We start from the raw sequence: 17,932 nt of genomic DNA, 5'->3' as shown, positions 1-17,932 counted from the left end.
TAAAAGGTCTTTGCTGTATTAACTTTGGCCTGCAGATCATCAGCCTGTTCTTTTCTGCCTATAAACATGAATTGTTCCCTGGACATTATAAGTAAAGAGCCAGGTTTCCTGTGGATTTGTATCCAAAGCGTGGTGCGCCCTCCTCTCTGTTTTCCTCCCTGTACAGTATCCAGCTGCCATTTCACCTCAAAAATGTAAATGTGCATCTCCTGATGATGCAGGTGGTGTCTCTCCTGTTTGCTGTCTGGGGGTGTTAGTTGCCGTTTAATGGTACAAGAGACTTTTCCAATGTGCTGTGTAGTTTTGTTGTGTAATTCCTGCACCTCCAGATCTGACTTCTGCTGGAATGGTGCACAAATGATATACTTGTGTAGTTTTGAAAATGTTCACTGGATAATGTAATTTTCTTGAATAGAATGAAGGGAAATCAGTATATTTTCAGAAAGTAAGTAGAAATAATGTACCTAACCCTGTTAAAATCACCTGGGACCACAACCTGCAGATAGGTTATTTGGGATCTTCTGGGGAAGCAGCAGCCTGCTGCTTGCAGTTAAGGATTAGCAATAAAGGCATTAAAGAGTGCTTGTTTAGGGTAGGGTTGTTCATTTTCTCATAGAACAGAGAGTAGCAGGGAGTAAGCTGCTCCTAGCTTGTGCAAAGCATCGAGGGTTCATATCCTAAAACCAACAGGCCTGAGGGTGTAGGCAATTAATGAAGGAAAAAAAAAAAAGTAGTTTTCTTTACTCTTTCTCCTTCCTGAGTGAGATCATTGACCACTGTCTTCAGAAAAGCTGTTTTAATTGTTCTTATTGTGAATATTAAAATTAAATTAGTTTGATGTTACTCTTCAGTAGTGGTTGAAATAAAGGAAGTTTTCTGTGACCACAGTCACAAGTAGTATATTTTTGCTTGATATGCAAAGCTGGAAAACATTTCTAATGTGTCTTGCTAGAAAGGGGGATTATTAAAAATAAAAGTTCAAGAAATAAAATTGGTTACAGAGAAGCAGTGGATGAAACACTCTGAATTTAGGCTACCATCCTAGAATGTGAGCACTCTACCCCAAATTTAGGTCTCTGTCCCTTGATGATAGAAGGAGTTGAAATCATTCCACTCTGGCTAGTGGGATGTTTTCCAGAGCACAGATATCTTTAAAGCTGATGGACCCTCAGTAAATGCAGGACAAAATGGGTTATAAGGTTAAACATATATACTGACATGCTAAATTGACAATATTAGACTAAAATAATAAACATAAATGTATATATAGTACTTTGAATGGAGCACAGAGAATACTAAATCTTTATGACAGGTTACTTGAGGAGAATATTGAGCTCCCTCCATTAAATGAATGACCTCTGTTGGTGGAAAGCAGGAGAAAAATCACATCTGTGAAACTGTGCCTGCCATAATATCCTCTTGTTCTCTTAGCCTCTGGTTCCCGATTTTGTTTTCATAGCTCCCTAAACCACAGAGTCAAGAAGGATGATTCCTGGGAGGCTTTTGGAAAACATGTTGTAGTAGCAGCAATTCTCTCTGGAACCAAGCCTCTATGCGTGTGTGCAATGGTATCTTCTAGGATACTCCGACTGCCATACCTCGTTTTTATGGGCAAATGACAATAGTAGAGGTAATCGTTTGGTTTCTTGGAGTGATCCACAGGATTGTAATCGTACAGGATTTGCTGGTAGGACTGCTCACCTGGCCAAAGATGAGCGTAAAGATGCAAGGCTGCTGTTTGGGCAACCTGAAATGTAGCTGAGAGATCAAAATGTTGGCGTTCCAGCCGCCAGTTCACCTTCCCTGCAGCGCCAAGCTCCCTGACACCCCTCCTTTTTGTGTCCTGCAGTCTTTATTTTTTTTCTCTCTTCATGATTTATGTATTTACCAGTTGATTAATGTAGTATGTATTTGGATAAGTAAGCCTGCTACTAAAAGTATTGATTGTTTCCTGAACAAGCAAGTAATCGGGTCGTGTTTCCAGCTAACTGTTCTTTAATAGCCTGTTCTCTGAGTGAGTTGTGATGGAAAATGGATTCATTCACATGAGCTTACTTTTTTGCACAACTCTTTTTTTTTTTTTTATTTCTCCCCTCCTGCCTCTCCAAGTTAGCACTTTCATCTTTTTCCATTAATTAGAGCAGCTGGAAGAGCAGTAATAAACACACTTTCCTTTCCTTTGTGTTCACATCCTGAGCAGTGCAGAAATACCCTGTTGCATTTTCATAAGCTTGTAAAATATTTGTGGAAATCTAGCTCAACATTTTTCTAAAAATGATGTTTACGTGGATTTCCTTTAATTCCATAAATTTTGCCTGCATCCATACAGGGAGTCAGCGGAAGTGTGCAAGGTAGCCAGTATGGCCTGCGTAGGGTGGCAGGATTGAAAGGACACCAAAACTGGAATAGAAGCGAAGAGTTTTTCATCTGACTGGAGCAGTGGAAAACCTTGCAGCAACCACCCCGATGTGTGTATGCTAGATGCCCTTTGTTACTCTCTGAAACACAAACGTGAATAAATAATTCCCTGGTACTTCTTCAAGATATCAACAATAATTTCCTGCAGCACGGCTGATTTTCTGGGACTGCGCAGTCTCTGCAACCTAACTCTCTAGCCTTTAAAAGAAAATTAATTAAAAAAAAAAAGCAGCTGCAGAAGTACAGCTTTGGGTCCAGAACTGTCTCGCTAAGGGCGGTGCCTAGCTGTTCTCCCTCAGGAGAGGGTTTGATGGGGAACATTATGATCCCTCCCCCTATCCTCCTGCTCTGTGCAAAGGCCAAACAATAATAGTAATACTAACATTGCTGTGCTGTAACTTCTGTGCATATCTGTGCGCTTGTCTCTGGCTGTACCAAATACTTTGTCTGTGATTAATAGCATTCCTTGCATAGAAACTTCTACAAATCTCAGCTTCTTTCTTGATTTGATTTTTATACTGATAAATATAGACATTAAAAAATCCAGTGTTGAACGCTGGGTATTTTTTTCTTCTTCCCAGTATGCACTTATTATTCATGAATGTGTTGCAACATCCAAAAATGTAATGAGTGACTCACAGAATGAGAAGAGGAAAAATATAGTTATAGCATTTTAATGAGGATTCCTCAGCGAACTACAGAGTGTCCCACTTAAGAAACCACTGTTTGACTATCTAAAACCCACCCAGGCCTTGCTTTTATGTTCCTTCTGTGTGTATTTGCAACATAGTTTCCCTTGGTATATATTTCTATTAATTAATTTGCCTGATTTTTTTTCTTTTTCTGTCTTGTATCGGGGATTACAACATTCCGACATCAAAAACAAAACCCACAGAACAACATGGTTACAAATAGTTCTGGATTTTATGTTTGTTTTCGTGTGCGTGTAAGAAAGGAAAAGGGCAAAGGCTAAGTTTATGGCTACTGGCGTAGTAACTTCTCTAAGAGTTTCAGATTGAGCTTGTATTCTTAAAAATTATCCTTGCAAGGACTCCAGAGCAAATATAACCATCCTGTTAAAGCAGCACAGCTCTCAAGGAGTATAATAGTGGGGATCCAAAGCTTACCTTGTGGAATGATGTCCAGTGCTGATCTACTTCAAGAATCAATACAGACTTTCTTTCTGGAAAGACTGTTTCTTATTCTTGGAAAATGTAACCTTTTCTTTCATACATATGTTTTTGAATTTTAGCAGTATTTATCAATTTCACTTCATGCCTAGTATTCCCTCACCTTTGTGTCTTTCTTGCACAGTAGGAGGAAACCGCTATTTGCTTAAAAGCTTTGAGTACAAATCCATAGATAGGTGACCTAATACTTGACTTTCAACCCAGCTGTACACCCAGGTGATCATTTCCTTTGGAAAGCTAAGGATCTAGCGTAATCTTACTGCAGTCAGGATTGTATAGCCTTGTACGATACTAAAGTATATTTTCGAAGAATTTTCAGGGCTGGTACACATACTGTGTGAGAATTTGGGATAAAAATGTTGTATTGCTATGCCCTTGCTAGTTCTCTTGGGATATCCAGTAATTATTACCATATAAAAATGAGGTCATTTTGGCTTTGTTTGTTGCAAATATGTTGTAGTGAGGTGTTCTGTACATAAAATAACATTACCTTTACAGTGCATAGCTATCCTTGCGTTATCCTGGGCATTAATTAGAACTACACAATCTTCTGCCTTGTTTCAGAAGCTGTTTCTGTCTTTTCAAGCAGTAAGCTCTTCTAGATGAAAAAAAAAAATTCAGATAGAGTTACACATTTGTTGGTATGAAATACATTTCTCTGCCTGTTTACTTCCCATTAGCTGCCTTATTTGTTGTAGGGCCCATGCTGGAACAGAGTCTAGAGACGGTATTTAAAGATGTAAGGGATGTTGGTCTTTTTGGATCAGTTTAGTGACTCTGAATGAAGAACTGGGAAGTAGCAAATTATAAGGGAGTTGGGTTTCATGATGCAGGAGCCTTAATTGTCTGTCTGAATGTGGATAGTGATAACATTAGGTGAGGCATGATGATTTCTCCTGTCCATCACCTGAGAAAACCAGGTAATGTTGCACGTATTTTACAAATACTTGCAGATTGTGGTTTAATTCTTTCAATTTTGTGATTTTTGGGGGGGTCTAAAGCTCACTGAGGGAAGAAGTATGGGGTATAAATTTGTCCCATTTTTATTTTGATTTCTTTGTGTGACTGCCTCAGACCTGTGCGTTTACAAGTGTGACTTCTGTCACACCTACTGGCAGGTGTATTTATAGGATGTTAAATGACTTTAAGTGCACTTTCCAAAACAAATGGGCAAGTAGCGTGCAGAGGGAGGGTGGAACAGAGCTGGCTCAGGTCTGAGATTCATGGGTTAAGCAGCACCTCTGTCCCTTCTCTCTGCCCATAGCATCCCCCAAGTAAGGTGCCTCAAGGTTTGATTTTTTTTCAGCTGTTGTGCAATCATGTGGGTCTTGGAGTGAAAATTTACCATAGTGCTGGCCCAGTCTAGTAGTTCATTACCACCCACAGAGGGACATCCTATGTCCTTTGCTGGCAGCACTCATCACAGTCTTTCTGAGCTGATTCAAGAGCAGCCAGTGCTCCTTACCCACCCCAGTCAGCTTTCTGCCGCAGTCATGTGTTTAATTGGATCAGTGAAAGGCTTAAGAGATATCGCATGGACCAGAACTGGTGCAAGGAGAGGATGGGGAGAGAAAAGTGTGGTTGGGGTTAGTAGAGAAGTGTCAGAGAGAAGCTGGAACCTGCAGCTTCTGGCTGAGAGTGGATTGAAGATAATCCTGTATCAGGGCTGTATTTACTCCCTGGATTTTTGCAACTCTTTCCCTCTGAAGCTTGCTTGTCAGTAGAAGGGAGGATGTAACCACATTTTAAACCATTCTCAGAAGTACTGAGAAGCATTACTTCTCAGCAGAGGCAAACCCATAACAAAAGGAGGAAGGAAGGAACTTAAAAGAGCGAGGAAAAGCAAACTACATGAGTACATTTTCCTAGAGGCTTGTCATCTTTGGGATGTGACCTAGGAATACCTTAGAGGTGATCCAAGAAGAGTTTGTGCAAGGCTATACAAGGTCAGAGGTTTGTAGCTGTGCGGGATGTCGCTGTGCTGCTGGCAAAGGCAGCCACCTTGCCAAATCTGCCTTCACTAGGAAACACTGGAGGCAAACTTGGAAGCATAAAATGGATGAGGTTAAAGCTGCCTGGTGCTCGGTTGTGAATTCATTTCACTTCACACAACCTCTCTCACCCTTTCTGCTACCAAGGCATAATTTCTGGAGGCTTGGGAGTGTCCTGACTGCAGACTTGGGAAAGGCTCTCCTGTGTATTTTGAAAGAAGATGACATTTACTATCTGAAGGATTCCAATTAAACATAGGACAGCCGGGGTACCTTCCCTCCCAGCTTTTGGAAAGAATAGTGGCCTGTTCATATGAGCTTTGTTTACTACCACCTTTCCTTTCCTTCAATTCAGCTGAAGTTCAGAAGACCAGCACAGTGAAAAAGTAGACTGTTTTCCCTCAAATTCATTGTGCTCTACTTTCAGCCTATACTCAGCGTGCACTAAAACATCATTGAACCGTACCTTTAAATTGCAAATTAAGAATTTATAGCTGCTTGGGCTGCGCTCCAGGTATCTGAAACCCTGGGTTCCACATTTCTCCTTTGAGATGCTTTTTTACTGAAAACTCTGAAAATGCAAGAGGTTTGTAGATGGCAAACAATTGTCTTAAAAATATCTGAATTGTGATTAAGTTGTTAAATAACACAGTGATGAGAACTTTTCTATACCTAATGTCTCGTAGCAGAGACTTTCTTTGGGGATAGGAGTAAGTTACCTTAAGATCTCCTGATGCAGTTTCTCCATGCATAAATATTTAGGCCATTATGCATCTGCTAGTGTTAGAAACCCACAATAGTTTCAGTCTGTGTTTTATGTGGCACCTGCCACAGCGGGAGGTGCCAGTTCACAAATCCAAAGTACCAGGACAGTAACACCATAATAGATATACATTATATTAAAACGTTGTAGCAGTGCTACTACTGTTTCTTGGTGTTGTATACAAGGAGGAAGGAGGGTGCAGGAGTCTGGGTGCTAACTCAAGACTTGGGTGAAGGCTGGTTCAAGTGTTGTCCTTCCATACACATACGGCGTGATCTTGGGCACGTCCACTGCTCAGGTGTTCTTCCCTGCCATGCTTGTGAATGGGATTGTTAGGATTTCCTTCCTACACGCATGCCTGAGATTAAATATGTTGCAAAGCTTGAGATACTGGGATCCTAGAAAAACATACTAAACAGAAGTTCCTTAAATCAGATGTTTATCCAGTCTTGGGCCAGAGTTTGATGAGGCCCCGAGCCTGTGCGAGTTGACAGTATGTTCCTGAGCTGAGAGCAGGGTGGTGGGATCTCCTCTTGCAAGAGTGGAGAGGAGTTACAGCATCTCTAGCTGCTTTAGGAATGGCACCACGGGTTCCCATGTAAATGGGGCCTTGCTAGGCTTCTCATGTGGTGACCTTGTATATAATATAGCTGGAAAGTAAAAACCAAAGGGCTTTTAAATCTGAAGTTTCTGCTCCCTTTCCTCTGTCAAAATAATAGTTTCTCCTCCCCAACCCCCATCCAAAAACGAAAACTGAACACAGTCGCAAACCTCCCTTTCAGCCCATTTTTATGAGACTAAAATATATCTGTCCTTCAGGTGGGTCAGCGTACCTCCAGAGCGCATCTCTCTGGTCTGTCTTCATGTGGCTTCAGAGCCTCATGCCCTCTCTTGTGCAGGCAGGCTGCTGTGATCCCCTCCTGTGCCTCCTGGGGAAGCATCCCATCCCATCCCATCCCATCCCATCCCATCCCATCCCATCCCATCCCCTCTTGTAGACCTGTAGCTTTCAAAGCCAGTTGAGAAGGAGGGACAGCGATTACCAAACCAGGGCGTGAAAAGAGAAGCGGCTCCCTCGGGGTCACGCGTGAGGCCAGCAGAAGTGGGAGCCGCATCCAGGCCTCTCCCACCCCAGCCGGTGTGCGGTCCGCTCGGCTGCACTGCTCCCCTCGGGGTGTAATTTGGGATGCGTTTCTCTGGGAGCTGGGGCCAGCGGCAACGTGAAAATTGTATTATGCATTATTTATTTATTTGTGCAGCCTTAACTTTTCTGCTGATGGGTTCCACCCTCTGCCGCGCTGTGCGGCTGCACAAATATTTGCTCTGGGAAGCAGTGGGGGGAGTAGCTCGGTGTGAGGAATATGCAGCCAGAGTGGAGCAGAGGGCTAAAGCTGTTTAAATTGGCTTAAGCCATGCTGTTGGTCAGTGTCTAGCTATGTCTTTTGGGCAAATGGTGATCTAAGTTTCAGAGATACTCATCCCAGCAATGAGCAAGGTCACTTCTTCTTTAAGCTGAAATTATAATTAGCAAGAAACCTGATACAGTTCCAGGGATTATCATCCACCTGCATTCTCTCTTGCTAAATATGTTTACATTTTACATATGCTTTAAAAAAAATACTGCTTCCAGATTTAGCTTAGAAACGGCAAAGTGTTTGCATAGCTTGTGCTTATACTTCACTACGAAATGATTTTTCAATTTAGTTGATTGCCTGGATAAGACTGTGTTGTTTTTTTCCCCTGTAAAACATAACTGTTAGAGTTTCTTTAATAATTAAAATGGCACTCTCTCTGTGCCAATGTTAGAGTTTCCTTGTAACTGCTGTGCACCTGGGTCAGATTTCTCCCCTCAATGCCCCATGATTTCCAAAGGGTTTTGCAGCACAAGAAACAAATACTTTAGATGCAAGATTGGATTAGAATTAAGTTGTCGGAGAGAGGGAAAACGGATCTGTTGCGAGAGGTGGAAAATATATAGTGACTAAAATAAATTGCAGTTTCCTCCACGTGGTCTTTTTTCAACTGAGCAATACAAATGAAGACACATTTTGATGAAGAGCTGTAGCGAAGCTACTTTAGTAGTGACTTAATTGATACCTTTATGCAGTAAGTAACAAAAAATGTGCTACTACTGCTTTTTTCAGATCTTCCGCTAAAGCAGACTGCAAAATAACATGATAAAATAGATCTAATAAAAACATACCTGGATAACTGCTCTTTAAACAATAAAATGGGAGCCAATTTTGCCTCTGAGTGCCATGCAGGTATTATAGGGACTGAATTACTTGGAAGCAAAACCAAAGTTTTCTTCTTGGTTATTAAACATAATCAGCAGTTAGAGATATTAATGTCCATAAAACAATGAGTTTTGCTCAGAGAACCACTTGTGGGACTGATGCTTAATTATTATTGGGAGGGTTAATGACAGCTGCACTTAATCATATATGGAATTATTTCAATGTGTTTGCTAGAAGTAGCTTCAGGTTTTTACTCGCGTCTTCCCTGCTCGTTGCAAGGTCGCCTCTGCTGCTTTCTTTGTGCCGTGCCTTCCCGTACGGCCAGCCTGCTGCTTCGGGCTCTGTCCTTCTGGAAGTCAGTGGCAAACGAGTGCACGTGCCAGCCTGCAAACAGAGCGTGCGCTTACCCTTCCCGTAAAACAAGGTGGAAGTAATTCTCTCCTCACCTTCCGTGCCATGTTTTTGAGACTAAATTTCCATCAGGCGTTTTGGTGTGCCCGCCGAGTCTGTGGAGCCCATCCGAAGCACTTACGTTGCCTTCGGCTGTGCGCTGGGTGGTTTTTAGCATGTTGTTTATGAGGCACAACGGTTCGTTTAAAGAACGCACGGAGCATATCGGAAATTTACTGGGGATCCTTGAGAGCCCCGCTTCCGAGATGCGTGTCCGTGCTTCATTGAACGCTGCACGTTAACCGAATTTCCTTGAGCGATTTGGGCCCTCCCAAGTTTCGCTTTTTCCTGGGGTGAACCAGTTTAGCGTGAGCACGTCGGCGTTGGGAGAAAACACCACATGTTCCACAGAAACGTGTTTTGCGTATTTATTTTTTACTCGGGGAGCGGGATGGGACGTTGCGTGAGGGCTCCTAGGTGCGGGCGCTCGGACGCGGGCCGCCTCAGCGGCCGGGGCGATGGCGAGGGAGCCCGCCGGCGTGAGCCGGAAGAGCGACCCACGCCGGGTCGGGCTCCGCTCACACGAGGGGAGGCGAAGCCGGGCGCGAAGCCGCCGCCGATCTGCCCGTTCCCCCCACACACCCCCTCAGCGCAGCCCGCCGAGCGCAGCGGGGCCGCCGCCACCTGCGGGCCGGGCCCGGCGGAGCGCTGGCCGCCGCCCGGGGCGTGTCGTGTCGTGTGGAGCCGAGCCGCGTCGAGCCGCCCGGCCCCGCGGTGACTCACCGGCCGGGACCCGGGCACCACTTCCCCCCCCTCCACCCCCCGCCTCGACAGGAGCCATTTTAGCTGCACGAAGCTGCGGGGCGGTCGGGGCGGCGCCGCAGGCCCCGCGGTGAGGCGGTACGTGCTCCCCGGGGAGGGAAGGGCGGGCGGCCGGGCCGGGGGGGGGACACGGCGGCTTTCCCGGGCAGCTGGCCTCGACGTGCGCCTGGAGCAGCTCTCCTCAGCCGGCTGGGGAGGGCTGGGGTGGGGAGGGAACTTGTGGTAAAGTGCGGCACCGGGGAGCGATTGGAAAAAAACGAAAAATAAATCGAGCCGCGAGTAAACGCGGCGTTTTGGGGGCAGCAGCCCCGTGAGCTGCCTGTAGCTGAGCGCGAAGGGCACTGCGGCCGCCACTGCGCTTCTCCGAACAGCACGCTTCGTAGGTGTTACGGCTGGTCGGTAATCGTGCTGCGTTTTGTCATTTTGTCGCCTTTGAAGCGTGCGGAGGTGTCAGGCAGGCTGCTGGTCTGACCCCTTCGGCCGCCGCTCCGCTGACTGTGTGATAAACCAATTTTATTTATTCCGAAGCTACATTTACCTGGACCCGGTTAGCACGTAGCAGAGCATGGTCCAAAGTGATTCGGGCAAAGTGTTAGCAGTCGGGGCTGTGGCTTTGAGCACCTTTGCTCCGCCATTCGCCCGGCGTGGTCCCGAGCGACTTTAAAATGGCAGGTTTGTAGTTTCAAAGATGGATCGCTCTCTACGCCCGTGACCTTAAATTGGTGTTCTGTTTCTGCCGAAACAAACTCGTTCAGCTGCAGGCACCGAGGTGTCATTTTGAAATAGAGGGAGCTGAGTTGTTTTGAAATGGGCAGGTACTCACCTTTTCCTGAAAATGATTAAGACACGACAGTAATGGGGATGGTGTACATGGCAGAGGGACAGACTAATTATAAAATGGGCTTAGTGGTGGTTGTAATGGGAGAAGAAAATCCTGGAGGTAATTGCGGTGTGTCAAATTGCTTTTTAAACTTCCAGTGGATGAAAACCACCTTGATTCTCCTAATTATGTACTTCTGAACTCTAGCACAGCATTTTGGAAAAGAGTAAGTGTTTCCACCTTGTTTATAGTTGAACAGAAATGCAGGCTAATATCTTTAGAAGTTTTGTCTGTGTGTATAACTTCGGGCTTTCTATGTCAGTCTTTCAGTTGAGAAATAAAGTTGAATTAATCTTCCTACTGAGCTCAAACTGTTGCACACCAGGGACTACTTCCCAGTTTCATTTACTGTATGGAGCCTATATCTGAGAAGTATAATGAAGTCTTGCTTAATACTGTGATAGGTTGCAGGGGAGGGAGAGAGGGAGGCAACCATTAAGTAAATGGTCATGTTTTGGGTGAGGCTGTCTCTTGTCTTGAGCCCTGCCAGTGTTCACCCGTATCTTCCTTCTCCATCTTACGGTATGGTGTGTTATTTACCATCTTTTGATTGTATGTTTTGTCTTTTTTCTTTCTAAAAGCAACAGTTTTGGAAAGGGTTTGGGAGATTTTTTTTGGTGCATTGTTTCATGTTGAAAAATTCACAGAGAAAATGATAAAACTACAGAGGAACCACTCGGAAAAAATTGTTTTGAGTTGGTGATAGAAGTTTTTTACTGGAAAATTCTTTAAGGTATTTGCACCTTCCTTTTTTTCATCATGAATTTCATCATGAATTTTATTTTCAGATCTTGGGGCTGAGGCAACAACTGTCTGCTGTGCTTGCAACTGGCAGAGCACAAGCCTCCCTTTCCTTACCTCTTTCCTCCCCTTCTTTCTGCTGTACCAGACCCCGTCGAGACATCCAACCTTAAAAACTTGAGTTATCCTAAGTTGACTTCCAACCTGCAGCTGCTTATCTTGGGCAGAACACTTGTTGTATGCTAAAGGGTAAGTAGCTGCTGCTGCTTTCTCCCGAGCAGGGCTTTGCAGAGCAGCAGTTCCTCTTCGAAGTCAAAGCTGCCATGTTCAGGCTCTCCTGCTGCTGCGCAAGGACTACTCCAGGGCTGCGGAAGTATCTGGGGTGCAGTGGTGGAGCTAAGAAAAAGTGATTTGAAAGTCCTTCAGGCCTTACAGATGACAGCTTGGACAGATCTTGTAGAAGGCAGAGAAGTAGATTAGAAGGGACAGAGAAATGGCATTAGTTTTTGTTGATTTTTATAGCTGAAACCTGTGTTTCTGTCCAAAAAAACCCCAACCTCCTGCTTCCCACCCCCCACCCCCCCAACTCTAAGGCAGGGATCTTTCAGTTTGGATTGAGTTTGTGGTTGTTGAGAGATGAGCCATGGGAGTGGTATCATTAGATGCCAGTTAGCCTGAACATTATTTCCAGACCCATGGTTTTACAGAAGTGCCTGTTTTTTAATATGCTCTTTTTTTTCATCTGTTGAATATGAGAATTGCCAAATCTGTGATCTTGGCACTCAAATGAGAAAAAAAAAAGAATTAAACGTCCAGATTTGAAGAATGTTGTTGGCCTAGTATAGCCTGATGTTTCAGTATTGCTGCAAACTCATACTTCAGGGGTGTGTGTTACTCTTTGGACACTTCTGTGTATAAGAAAACCCCAGCCATGAGGCGTGTAAGCGTACCCTTTTCTCTCTTTTCGGCACAGCTGTATTCAAGGGAGGGAACTACAGTAGGACTGTGTTCGGCGAGCTGATAGAAAAGACTTTGTAAGAAAAACGCAGGATTTCCCTCTATATCAGAGGAGAAGCTTTGATCTCCCAAACAGCTTTCACTTATTGCAAGCATTAGCAGAAGTTTCTCAGCTTTAGCTGGCAGATTGTGTTGTTTTCACTGACAGTTTTGGTAACTCTCTGGAGTTCTGTTGGGTGTGCGAGGAGCAGCAAGGACTTTCCCCCGCTGGAATGATTCAGCACGGGAGCATCAGGAGGTGGAGTTCTTGTTTCCAGCCTGGGTTACAGTCCGCTCTGTAAGCGCTGAAACTTTGCTACCATACGCCAGTGATTTACTGTGCTTATCCTTTTAATGCTACTGATGTGCTTTAGAGTTTATTTGCTTCCTTAAATCTTACTTAAATGTTGCTTTCTTAAATCTTCCTTAAACGTTCCTTCACAGATAAAGTAGTTGACAGAGACTGTACATACTGAAATTTGAAGTCTTTTGCTTATCAAAAGTCTGCAGCAGCCATGCGAAAGGCTCTAGACATTCTCCCTCTCCTGACCTGACAAGGCTAATCTGTGTAGAGGTAAAAACGATTTATTCTTCAATATGAGCCTGTCCTGTGGCAAAACTTCCCACTGTGTCAGCCTTTGTGCTAAAAGGATCCCATTAGATAGGGACTAAAGTTTATGCATTCTTACCTTGATGTGCATTAGGCCTTAACTACCTACCAGCTATCTTTGGTGATGAATCGGACGGCTAGAGCTCAGGTCATTTATTTGTCCTTAGATCAGTCATCTTGGGTCACGCGTGACTTTGTACTAGGTTCACGTTTGAATGTGAATATTGTAACCATTTTGTTAGCCTGGAAAGAACCTCCAATTCTTAAACTTGTAAGTAAAAATTCTTTCTTTCTCTATTGGGGGAAAAAATACTATGGTTAAGAAAATCAGCTAGGAATAGGAATACTAAATACATAGGTTGGAAACTGTGGGAAAGGGTTGGTTTTAGATGGATTGAATGTCACTGTCCGCTTCTATAATTAGACATTTTAGTCTATTTCTAGAACACCCTATATTTAACTCATCGTCAACATTTCTGTGTGAATATACCAAATATATTTTTTATTTTGAGGGCAATGTTTTGCGCTTCTTCAGTGGTTACCGTTAGTGTACTAACGGTCTCATCGTTTCATTTGCAAGCTCCTTCCGCATTTGCCTCACTTATCTTCTTGCATGGTAGTGGTTTGACTTCTTAAGTGGGCTCAGTATAAATGTCATCCCACATGAGACAGGGTTTCAGAATTGGAAGAAGGGGGTGAACTTGGTTGATTGAAATTGTTGCCTAATGTTGAGGGAAAAATAATGTTAATATATATTGTGGCTCCATATACTCTTTTGTTATTCTGTATGTTCCTCTAGAGTTACTTGTGATTTTCGTGGGATCTTTTGAGAGAGTTAATAAAGCTGACAGGTTAGGAGAAAGCTACCTTGCTTTTATGAGCTTTGTATCGAGTCACTTCTGCTGTTCTCCAGTTCCCAGCTATCTCCGTGTTTGTTCAGTTTTATATTGCAGCTAGGGAAAGAAGCAGCAAAACGTGATTGTGAAACTACGGTTACAACTTGTGATACCCAGGGCTGACCGCTGTCAGAAAATTAATGTTTAACTTGCTCTTCCAGCCGGACTCAATTTCAAGTTAAAAGCAGGTTGACAAGGATACTGTTAGTTTTCTTCTCTTTGTGCGTGCTACATGTGCTGCACTAGATAATTTTGGAGCTACCAAGAATAGTTTTCTAAGGATGTGATGGCATGGTTTGTTTTTAGTGGAGGCTGTCCTTCCAACCAGAAGATGACCCTCTTAGGAAGAACTTTCATGAAAACTGTATCTTGAAGGCACCAGGGCTTGCACATTGTCTGCTGAAGGCAGAATTTTGCCTGACATTGTCCTTGGAGGTGGTGGTTATGTTATCCACTCCCATTCTCTTGGTAAGTTTGCTGTTTTGTGCTGTTATTTCCTTCCCCTTCTCCAGAGCCTCTGTAAACTATTTACTCTCTGTAGCTATTCGAGCTTTGTCACGGTGCCTGTAAATGAAGCATGTGAACGAGGGCATTAGTTATCAAGAAAATAATTATGAAGCTTATATGCTGTAGAATGCAAAGGGTGGCAACCCTGCACAAATTGCAAGAATTTACTTCCCTGTCTCCCGGTGCCTCCAAACCAGCTTGTCGAGAGCTCTGTGAGCCCAGCAAGGGGCTCCAGACGCCCTTGGTGGTGTGCTACTGAGGGGCTGCCATCCTGTTTTTTTCAAAACAACAACTGACTTTTGTTTATTTCAAAAAGAGAAAAGAAGGAACTGTAGAGAGGAAGTGCTGTTCGGGGGCTTTTTTTCTTTACAAAGGTGGTTTAGACATATGAATGAAAATGAAACTTTCTGTGTTGAGAAACAGTCTCAAGTTGGACTGCTAGGGATGGCTTGTGGCAGTTTTAAAAATACTGGCCCTTTTTTGTTAAAAAAGTATATTTCTTTTAGTATCAGCTAAAAGGAACAATGAAATAAGTTGCTTTTGAAGCAACTGAAATACAATTTCAATTTGTCTGATGGAGCTGTAATATAGAAAGCCATTAATTTAGACCATTTAAAAATGGGCTGTGGAGGGATTTCATGAGAAGAAAACCAAGAAGAAAGTTACTGTTGGTAGAATATTTTCCTTGTGCACTTCTGAAAGACGTATGTCTAATTGTGAACGCTTGATGTAATACAACAATTCTACCGTTTGTTTTTATAAAAAGCTAATTGTCTTTTAATACAGTCCTTCAAATGAGCTGTATTAAATGTTGTTTCAGTGGTAATGGACTAGAAATAATTCTCAACAGTAAGAAATGTCGGAAAACTTTGGCCAAACTACAAGGTAAGAGCTCGGTCTTGCAAATGTTTTGTTTAAAAATAATAGGGATATTTGCAGAAAAGGTTTAATACTTTCAAAGCCACATAGTTAGAAAGGGTACATTTGGTGTCTAGATTCCGATGTTTGTAATGTTTAAAGCTTGTCTTACGAGTTCCCTGCGTTCAGGTGGACTTAGGAAGCATTTTGTTAATTTTTACTGCCAGGCTTCGTAAACAAGAGAGCTGTGATGACATTTTATTCATGTACTGTGCTTTAAAATGTGTGCACTTGAGAGGAGAGACAGTAGCAGTTAGTAGTTGCAAATAGCTAGCTGAGTAAAATAACTGCTGCCCTGAGAGAGAAGACCCAGAATCACTGATCCGTACATGCTGCATGGATGCAGCATGTCTGTGAAAAGGGGAAAAAAAAAAAATCAATGGGAAGTTTTGTGGGTTCATTTTTGCTGCCTTATATGAGGAACTCTAGGTGGGGTGAAATCAGGAAAAAAGAAGACTGGAGAAAGCAGCTTGCTTGCTGACAGAGGCTGCCTTGGAAGAACCTGTTACGCCGTCTGTGGTGAACAAGCCTGGTATTTACTAACTAGATGGGAGAAGGATGCTAGTGCCTCAGTGCTGTCTCCGCTATCTCCGCACACCCTGTGCTTACTTACCAGTTTACGTGCAGGCTGAAGGTGCTTCAGCCTCACCCCAGCTGCTCATTTTTACTCCTAAGTGGAGATTGCGTGCTAACCACCCCAGTCCCTTGGTGGCACATCCTGTTAAACCCACAGCAATGGTTTACGAGGATATGCCCTGAAGCACAGAAGGGAGGTTTGGACCGAGCAAGTTTTACTTGGATAATGAGCTATCCTGGAGGTGATGGGTTGTAAATCCTTAAATGGCTCATTTAGCATCTGCCCAGGCCCTTAGCTTACCCTTAGGTTCTTGACTCAACAGTAAGCTACACTAGTTGAGCTAAAGTTGCAATTTAAACTCTGGATGTACATTTTTGTGAGCATATCAACTTGTCTAATTTAATTTAAAATGTACCCTTAGTGAAACAGTTAGAGGTGGGCATGATTGTTCCTGGATGTTTCCATGGCAGGAGCACTCATCCAGCTACCTCGGCGCTGCTTGCGGGGTGCCACCCTCATTTTTCCTCACTGACAGCAGTTTTTTTCCTAGTGTTTTATTGCCCTCCCCTCCCATCCACGGTCCAAAATGTTTGTGTGAGCAACCCCTTATCTGGTTCAGCTGAGATGAGCCAAGTTGGCAAGTCAGGTGTCCGTGCCATGGGAAGTTGGTGGGCTGGTTGACTGAACCAGGTTAGGGATCGGTTTCGAAGCGGTGGAGCTGTGGAGTTTGTAAGAGCTGGGGTTGAGAAATAAGGGGGAGGACGAAGTAGCACAGTTGTCCTTGGAAGAGGACTGTTTCTACAGCCAAAGCTTCAATGAAGTGATAATTAGGACAGTTAACTCTCTCCTACATGTCACTTCTAAACTCTCAAAAACGTGTTTTCGAAACGAGTTGTCTGAACACCACAGCTAGATGCTTCTGATTGAGAGGAAGAGTGTGTTAACTAATAAATCAGGTTTTGCCCCAAATTACGTAGAGGCATAAGTCTCGATAATATAAAGTGGGGGAAAAGGTGTTTGCTTGTTAGTTGGGGAACATGCGCAAATAAAAGCTTTTGGTGGAGGGAGAAGCTTGGGCTTTTTTGTTCTTTTTCCTTCTGGGAGAAGAAGGGGAAGGAAATGCAGGGATGAGAAGCGCTGCGTCTTTTTGAAAGAATGTGAACTTCTTGCTTTGTTTAAAAATATTCTAGTTATTCCTGTCTGCTAAATCAGGTTATTGAAATGAAATTACGACCTTTGCTCTGAGCCTGAAACAATACAGGAGGAAAGCAGGTGTTCGGGAAGATTAAACCTCTTACCTCAGCTAGAAAATGTTCAGATAGAGCTGCAGCTCTGAGGATGCCATATTCTTGCTGAGACTAAAAATGTAAGAACAAGGAAGAATTTTAGAAGTTGATTATGGTCAGTTGCCAAGAGCAATGCCGTGATAAATTATTAACTCATTGCACTGTACTGCCTCGTAGTGCAAACAGAATAGCTGGTTATTGTGCTCTGCTTGGTAAGTCAACACTGTAAAAAATTCCTTGGTTATCTGGAAAATGTCTTCTTTGGGCTGTTTATTAAAGGGACCCTGTAGAATTAAAAATCGTGTTCCCCTCTGTCAAAGCTGGCTAAAACAAACGGAAATCTGTGAAGGCTGTTCCTTTCTTGCTGTCTGGGGGAGCCTGGTCAGTGGGTGTCGATCAGCTCGGTTTCACTTTTGCTCCTCGCTCTATAAGGCACTCGGTGAGCTGTGATCCCTCCTACCTCCCCAAAAACCCACACCGTAGCAGTTAGGCTACTAGTTGCAGAGACATGAGACAAGTTGACTCATAGCTGTTCTGCAGGCAAAGCAGTTCTGTGGAGACCATTCCTCCCCTGTTCGCTGTAACCGAGTCGGAGGAAGAAATGCAGGGGACAGGCTGTTCGGAGCATGCGGGTTCCTTGCTGATGCCACGCAGCAACAGCTTCGAGGAATAAATTTTCAATTTTGTAAGAACTGAGAGATCCTGATTTT

General features: G+C 43.6%; 1 protein-coding gene across 6 annotated transcripts in view; it reads left to right on the top strand.

Annotated features, from left to right (window-relative positions):
- ELF1 (E74 like ETS transcription factor 1) overlaps nt 1–17,932 on the top strand; it is a 92,216-nt gene that overhangs the window by 13,064 nt on the left and 61,220 nt on the right. The window contains exon 1 of one of the 6 annotated variants that reach the window (XM_075046118.1): nt 9,794–9,889. The exons of 3 other annotated variants lie outside the window; for them this stretch is intronic. The gene's annotated coding sequence lies outside the window, so the exon portion shown is untranslated. Of the gene's footprint in view, nt 1–9,793; nt 9,890–11,195; nt 11,214–14,314; nt 14,403–17,932 lie in introns of those variants that run through there. 2 more of the 6 variants (XM_075046121.1, XM_075046120.1) reach the window with 2 other exon arrangements.

The sequence above is a fragment of the Buteo buteo genome, chromosome 14 (assembly GCF_964188355.1).
Source record: "Buteo buteo chromosome 14, bButBut1.hap1.1, whole genome shotgun sequence".
Taxonomy (NCBI): Eukaryota; Metazoa; Chordata; class Aves; order Accipitriformes; family Accipitridae; genus Buteo; species Buteo buteo.
Note: the sequence above shows the minus strand (reverse complement) of the source record. Positions and strands in the feature narration are given on the sequence as shown.